Source organism: Apium graveolens, chromosome 5 (assembly GCF_009905375.1).
Source record: "Apium graveolens cultivar Ventura chromosome 5, ASM990537v1, whole genome shotgun sequence".
Classification (NCBI taxonomy): domain Eukaryota; kingdom Viridiplantae; phylum Streptophyta; class Magnoliopsida; order Apiales; family Apiaceae; genus Apium; species Apium graveolens.
The window spans coordinates 157,414,435-157,423,125 of NC_133651.1; the positions used below are offsets into that span (position 1 = coordinate 157,414,435).

The 8,691-nt window shown below is 35.0% G+C and overlaps 1 non-coding gene across 1 annotated transcript; it reads right to left on the bottom strand.

Moving 5' to 3' along the window:
- Positions 1–8,066: 8,066 nt before the first annotated feature.
- On the bottom strand, positions 8,067–8,173 carry LOC141663057 (small nucleolar RNA R71). The gene has a single exon (XR_012551143.1). It is a non-coding gene; the product is annotated as a small nucleolar RNA R71 (small nucleolar RNA).
- Positions 8,174–8,691: the final 518 nt, after the last annotated feature.

An 8,691-nucleotide genomic window follows, 5' to 3' on the forward strand; every position in this document is an offset into this window, starting at 1 on the left:
TTGCTAGCTGAAATGACATAAATGAAAAGCAAGAAGTGAGCCAAGCGCTCAGCAAGGTATATCATAAAACAGAATTTAACATCATAGCAATTTATATCTGGATGTTGAGCTGTATGGCATCATTATTCAAGTCAAAACATTTGTAACCAAATCATTGCTCAAAATCATTTTATGACGCTACGAATTACAGTCGGTGATCAGCCGCGAAGCAATCCCGAAACTCGCTGGGTTCTTAACAATTTAATGGGATCCCTATGCATCTTTTAAGCCTAACATAATAAGTGTGAAAGGGACTTGTGTCTTGGTCCAATTCACCAATCTCAAGAAAACATTCTTTTATTTAAAGAGGAATTAACTTTTATAAAACTGGTGCCAAGGAGAACTTTACAAAGATCTATGCAAAAGGGTTTAAATCATCAATCAAGGATTTCGAGTTAAGAAACTCTTATCAGAATGATGTGACTTCTCACTAGCAGGGTTTTTAAGGATAATCAGCAATGGTTTGATAACCAAGGAAGAAAGTATTGAAAAAGAGTCATATCGTTGTTCCACAAGACGGAGGTCTCAAATTTGAGGGTTATATAAGGGATATATCTAGTGACAAAATTTGGGTATGATTATAAGGATTTATGTAAAGAGTTGGTAACTCGGAGGTGTAAGAGAAAAAAAATAGCGGCTAATCAAGAGAGATCACATATGAGGTTTTTGTCATTTATAAGGGTATGATTTTTATAAGAGTATACACAACATTTGTAAAATCTCAATCTAAGATCAGAACATTTGCAACGATATATCATGGTGACAACAATATTAAAAGATCAATATTCGAGCATGCTATCATAATTCAAAGGAGTGGTTCGGAACATTTGCTATATATCTTAAAAGTTCAGAATAATTCTCAATATATATCTCGAGAGGGTCAAAGGACACTTGCAATATACCAAGAAAGTACGGGAACACTTGCAACATATAAAATTGACAAGGGTAAAACACTTGCAACATATAGAATTTACAAGGGTAAAACACTTGTAATATATCAAGGAAGTCCGGGAACACTTGCAACATATAGAATTGACAAGGGTAAAACACTTGCAACATATAGAATTGACAATGGTAAAACACTTTCCTTAAGAAGGCTGGGCTAACTCTCGTCTTGATCGTGGAAGCAACCGGGAGTACTACTCGACTTTGACGGCAAGCTTACTACCCTCTCCTGATCCTACACAAAATATTAGGCCTCATCAAGACACACTCTCACAAAAACTCCATCCTGGTTAAAAATTTCAAATCATATTGGCACTTAGGCCTTACTACACATTCGACTCTTTACTAATCACTTATTATACTCAAATAATCATTTAGGATCACATAACACATTTAATCACATAATATAAAACTTTGATATAATGGTGCACTACTGAGTATTGAATGATCTCACTCAATCAATACGATTGGCTCGAAGTGCTACCTAGTCCAGTGCAACCCAACTAGCTTTCCAAGTTTTGAAGTGCCTTTACTAGCCAAACTCCATTTCACTTAGCCACACCTATAGCCTAACCTTCTCCTGACATCTTACTAACAATTAGACTCAAGGGTCAACTCATGTCTCATCTCTAAGAATGCAAAAAATCTAATTGCAAGGACAATGTGCTCCTAAGTGCAACAATTAGGTGACACTGAATGGTACTAAGTGACAATGAACCCTCTTCCACTCAAGTTTTGACACTCAAATTACTAAAATGTAATATCAGGTCCTAAATATAACTTGTGCACTTGGAATGACACCAAGGCTCAACCTAGGCCTCCTTGGGCCTATTCTCAAAGATGACTCTCCCCTGTCCTAGGGACACTCAAACTGCTCTGATTTGAACTCACTTTACACTCTTGGTTTTAATTCTAAACCTTCAAACTATGGCTTGAAAAACTTCCCACAAACTCCCTAGTACCAATGTTAAGCAAGGCCTATGAGGTCCTACCAATGACACCAATTTCTAAGCTTAAAACTGCTCCTCACTTAAACTGCCTCTGTTCTGACCAAAAGTCATGATTCGACTTGTGCACCTAACTAAATGAGTTGATTTCTTACATTTAAAGATTCTGGGATCAACTAAAGGTCATGTACTAACTTCTGGTGGCTTGGTCCTCCAAATTCCCAACGAATGCCCATTCAAAACTCTCCTACAAACTAGTGCAATATTCTGGAAAAAAAACCTTATACTAACCCTTCTACCTTAACTCCCACTTATAAACCATGAACCCAATATTTAACAAAGAATAAATACTATCTTAATACTCTCATCTATCTTACTAACATGTGGTGGAGATCATTCATACCCTAATGCACCATGACCAAATTATACAAACAAAGTAGCAAGACTAACACTTAAATCACATTTTCGAGTACTCATGCTCAAAACGAATATATATAACGACATGCAACACAATACCAATTGAATATAGTCATTAATCCACTGTAAAAACTATATGTTATCATAATAAAGCACTTTTCAAGAAAAGTATACTCATTTTTTAGCAAATCAAGTTATATCTAAAGCATATAATCGAATTTGAAGCTCAAAATCAAGTATATAGTCTAGTTTTCAAAATGCACTTCCAGTACTCTTAGATTTTGAGTGTAAATTCAACATACAATCATTTAACATATAATATATCAAGTATTTCATGACATGCAAGGGTTTTAAAGATCATGATTTATCAATATTTAGCTTTATAGCAACATGCAATCAAGACTTCTTCATATAGCATTTAATCACAAATAAAGAACATAAAACTTTACTCCATTCGGCTCTTAAAGAGTCATTTCCGAATGGCAAGGAGTGAAATGATCATACAAAATGTCAAGGAAGTCCCTCAACCATTGATCATTTCCACTCTCGATGCTTTGCCTTTGTTTTAACCTTAAACTCATAAGAATCAAGGTTTTCAACATTAGGCTCACTCAAAACTCAACATGCAAGCTTAAACCTAGTAGTACACTTAATATTTAACTTACTAAACAAGTGATCAAGGCTTAGAGGATTATATCTTGCAAGAATTTTGAAGAAAAGATGAAAGAAAATGAACAAAAGGGGGGGGGGCTTGGCTTCGGCCGAGAGAGAGAAAAGAGGAGGGAGGAGAGTGAGTTTATATGTGTGTAAGTGGTGAAAATGACATAAGGTGATGATATGGTGGTGGTTTGATGATAATGGAATATCAATTTACCTTTTTATCCCTCTTCTAAAACTAATAAGGTTTGCATATAAGGGCAACTTAGGAAATTGACTAGTTAAATTGAAGTTAGTGGGGTTGGATTTGAAAACAATACCCCTCCCTTCAATTGAGTGGATTTTTACATGCAAGGGTATCATGGTAAATGGAAATTTATTAATCTAATTAATCAAATATCATTTTAGAGAAAGAATTTTATAAATAAAAATATAAATCTATAAATAACAAAAGTCGTACCATAAAATAGTTTAGGATTTTAGAAATTTTTTGAGATCACTTTCAAAAAATTTTAAGGAAACAAGTTTTTATATAAAGAATTTCCATAAACTAATATCAATAATAATATATCACAAATTACTCAAATAAAGGCTTTTCTTTTTTCAAAAAATTTCCAAATAAATATTTAATATACAACTCACAGAATATGACCCTTAAGACTCATAAAAGCATATAATTGACTTGATCTTGATATATATAAACATATATACACATAATTCAACTAAAAAAATTATACCAGTTGTAACAAGAAGGTTCTCAAAGAAAAGAGAACAAAGTTTTGAATTCGGAATTCGAATAAGTACTTGATCTTCAAAAAGAAACATATAAAGAAGAAGATCTATAAAATACAAGTACTTAAATCTCTATAACTCATCACGAGTGAGATTTTATAAATCTCTATAACTCCTCACGAGTGAGATTTCATATTTGACAAACCTCACGGGTTGGCCAATTACTTGCACTTTATTTATCTCGATCTTGGCCAACCTATTTTGTGAATATAAAAATAATTACGAAAGGTGTCATATAATCCTCACTAACATCTTTAGTGTTCCGTGGGATTATAATTCGATCAATAGTAAAATTCGTAATTTTGTCAAATATCAAAGACAGATTAAATCACACGAGTTGGACAATTACTTGCACTTTATTTATATCGATCTTGGCCAACGCATAGTTCGTGTATATAGAATCATTACAAAAAGTATTGTATAATCCCCACTAACATCTTTCGTGTTCTGTGGGATTATAAATTGAAAAATAGATAACTTTGTAATCATCTATCTAAACTTAAAAAGCACAAATCCAAAGCCAATTACTTGCATTCCTTTTATCTCGATATTAGCTTTTATAGAACCTATAAATTGTGCAAGAAGTTAAAAGTATATTTTGGCTCTATAATTGTCAAAATGTAAATATACTAAAATCCTTAATCCTACGAGCTTAAAAAGGATAAGTTACAATTTCGATATTGTAACTAATGTCATAAGCCATATTACTTATATATATAAGACTTTTGGATTACTTCGATATACATATTTTATAAAGACGGAGTAATCGAAAGTATACTTGACATATTATTCTATATCTCAAGTCAAGTATACATAGTTGATATTTAATATTCTTATTTGAATATTACATTATCTTTTGGGATAGTACCGTAACATACTAGTTCAACCCATCTTTTCTCTATAAGTTTTGTTTTGTGGATTGTCTTATTAGTTCTGTAGTGAGGTGAAGTGACGTGAGGTGATTCTCGTTCTAAGACCGAAGTCCTATACGTACTAACGGGGAGTTAGTAGTATTTGCACCGTGAAGAAGAGAAAAGACCCAAGACCAGATCACTAAGATCCAAGACCGACAAAAGCTAAGGAAGCCAAGTCTATACAAGGTGACTACATTAACTTTGAAGAAATATCAGTGAGTTATTGTCTAAGATAAGTTGTGTAGACATTACATTTATTTTGAGGTGGTAACCCTTGTGTTACGCACCAAGACAAATACTTATAAAGGTGTAAAGTCTTCTCCGCCTAATAAAGGAGCGAGTTTATTATAAGGGAAAATCCTGAGTCCGGGAGAGGAGCTCGGGGACTGGATGTAGGGGTGAGCGAATCTATTAGAGATTACGCCATCGCGAACCAAGATAAAATTGCCGTGTGGTATTTTCTTTCCTTGCACTTTATTTTCCGCACATATAAACTGCATAACTACTTAGTAAAGTTTTAAAAAGGGATATATTATTTTAAAACGACATAATAATTTTGAAATTGGACCCCCCTTCTAGATTAATATAGCCCTTTTACGGGACCTTACAATTGGTATCAGAGCATTGCTTTTTAACTTGTTTGTTAAGTGATTTGCAGATTTACGGGCATAATAAAAAATGATCCTAAATGGCGTATATTAATCCCGTTGGTTGTGGTGAAGGTTTGCCAAGCTCACGACCTCCTCTATTTGATGGCACCAACTTTGCAACATGGAAAATGAGGTTTTGCATCTATGCTAGATCTCAAGGAGTCAAAGTTTGGATGGCTATTGAAGATGGTGTTCACATTCCTACCAAAACTGTCGATGACATCATCGTCGAAAAGAAGGTTAGTGAATATAATCTAGAGAAAGAAGTCGTAATGAATATAGCCGCCAAGGCGGAAATGGTTCTCACAAGTGCACTTGCAGAAAAAGAATAAAAAAGAGTAAATAATTATAATTCAGCATAAGAAATGTGGAGTAAATTAGTGGTAACCTATGAAGGAACCACTTATATAAAAGATTCTCGGATGGAAACGTTGATCCAAGAATAAGAGAACTTTAAACTCCAAGAAGAAGAAAATATCATCGATATGGAAATAAGATATACTCGTATTATCATTGAATTACTCAACTTGGAAAAAATTATACTCAAAATGAAAAGAATAGAAGAGTGATGTTGAGTGGCATTTATGACACTTTATAACGCTCCATTAAGCTTTGAATTGGTGTATTTGTACTCAAGTTGTTGGTGTTTTAATGTGTTTTCTAGTGTTTTTGCATTTCAGACATTAATCTGGGATTAAGGTGAATTGGCATTGATTTGATGCTAATATGGTGTTAGGATGGTTTCCAAGGAATAAAGCTCGGGAAACCAACTCATTGCAACAAGAAAATAAAGAAAGCAGAATTTTAACCAGGAAGCCAGCGCGCCCGCGCTGTCATAGCGTGCGGCCGCGCCCAAACTTCAGAGACACAACGCGCCCACGCTGATCAAGCGTGCACCCGCGCCGGTCGGGATGTTAAAATCCTGATTCTACTTGGCTTCTGATTAGAGGACTTTTACTTTGCATGGGCTGCTATATATACCTAAATAAAAGATGTTTTTCATAGAGAGAGAGGTAACAGAGCTTAAGGAGAAGACGACAAGAAGATCTATAACACAATTCAACGAAGGCGATGCAAATCTAGTTTATTCTTATGAATTTTTATTCTAAGTTATAATCTTGGATGCTCGTTTATTATTTTGTTGAATCTAATACTCTGGATTACATACTTTGTTTATTAATTGTTTATAAAGACTACATTTATTATACCATACTTTCATCGGAACTCATGTTGATGATGAGTCCGATTATGGGCTAATCGTTATCGTGGGGTTCTAGCAGATTTATTTATGGATTTCTTTAGTTGATTTGTTTCGATGCCTTAGTGTGTGGTGATTGTATGATAACCTAGTATTGGTTGTGCTTATTCGTCTTATGAGCGTCGCGAACTTATAAGATAGCGTGTTAATCTTTAATAAAGAAACAATGATTTAAGGATTTAGAACTTGCCATGCTAGCATAGGTTCATGTGTTATTGTTATGCATGATTCCTAGGTAATTTTAACGATCTTACCTGTCCTATGTAATCATGATAGATAACTTGTGCATTAAACCATTATGTTGTCAAATTATATGGATATATAGGGTCTCAATATAATTGGTGTCTATTCAGCATTTATCTCTTTTATGGATATCTGGTAGTATGGTATTCGTACAGTGAAAGTTGGCGTTTATCAGTTTCGTGTTATCTGATTAGTGTCATTACCATTACATGCTAAGGTTAAGAATGAAAAGGCTATTGAATGAAGTACTTAATGAAGTTAGAATCCCATGTTTGTGTCATATATTATTTAACTCTCGTACTCTCTTTAGTTAATGTTCTCTAGTATAATTCTCAATAGTTAATCGTAGTATAATCAAAACCCAAATTATTATTCATCTTAGCATTGAATAATAGCCATATCATTGTTGCATAAGTGCATAAATCACAAAGTAAACCTAAACCAGTCTTTGTGGAAACGAATCTGATTTATATCTTATACTACTTGCGAACACATATAGTTGCGTGAATTTTAGCACGTGTTTTGGCGACTAACAAGTTTTTGGCGCCGCTGCCGGGGATATGGTGTTAACTTTTAGTTTACGTGTTTGTTATAAGTTATCGTTAAAGTTTATTGACTCAGACATTGTTACTTACCTACTATTTTCCTTGTCGTGTTTCAGGTACTCTAGCGAGCGTGTATGCATACGCGTTCGCGGGCTTGTAAGAGAACTCTGGATCAAGCTGAGGAAGAAGCTGTAGTGATTCGAATGGAAGTTTTCAAGGACGAAGAGAAAGTAGAAGAAGAGAAAGTCGAGGAACCAGCTTTAGTAGTGATGGGAGATCATGCAGAAAATCCTAAGGCTCTGATGGACTATTCTCAGCCCAAGATCGATGATATTCAGTCGAGCATCATTAGACCAGCCATCTCGGCTAATAATTTTGAGATCAAGTTGAGCATGATTAAGATGATACATAACTCAGTTTAGTTTGGAGGTTCTCCTACAGAAGACCCCAACATGCACATCAGGGATTTCATCGAGATCTGCGACAGTTTCAAGTTCAATGGGGTGACTAAAGATGCCATCAAGCTTCGACTCTTCCCATTCTCTCTGAGGGATAAAGAAAAGTGTTGGTTACATTCTCTATCTCCAGGGTCTATCACCAAATGGAAGGATCTTACTCAAAAGTTTCTCACTAAATTCTTTCCTATGGTGAAGACTGCTGCAATCAGGAATGCTCTTACTCGGTTTGCTCAGCAAACTGGAGAATCTCTGGGTGAAGCTTGGGATCGATATAAGGAGATGCTAAGGAAGTGTCCACACCATGGCATGCATAATTGGATGATTATAAACTATTTCTATAATGGTTTGGGCGCTCATTCTAGACCTATGCTCGATGCAGCGTCTGGTGGAGCCTTTTGGGGCAAAAGCTATAATGAAGCTTATAAGTTGATTTAGCTCATGGAAGCTAATGAATACCAGAATCCTATGCAAAGAATGTTGCAAGGTGAAGTAGCAGAAATTCTGGAAGTGGATACAGCTACTGCTATAACGTCTGAACTTCAAGCTTTGACGGTGAAAGTGGACTCTTTGGTGAATAATGGAGTTAATCAAATCACTAGTGTTTGTGAGCTTTGTGGGGGGCGCATGAAACTGAATAGTGCGATATTTCTAGCGAATCAGCTCAATTTGTGAGCAACTTTCAGAGATCACAGCAACAAGCTCTAGCAACTTATCATCCTAACTTTAGTTGGAGTAACAATCAAAATGTGGTGCAACAATCTTATCATCCATACACAGCAAAGCAGTATAACCCTCCTGGTTTTCAGCAACTGCAATATGCCCCTAG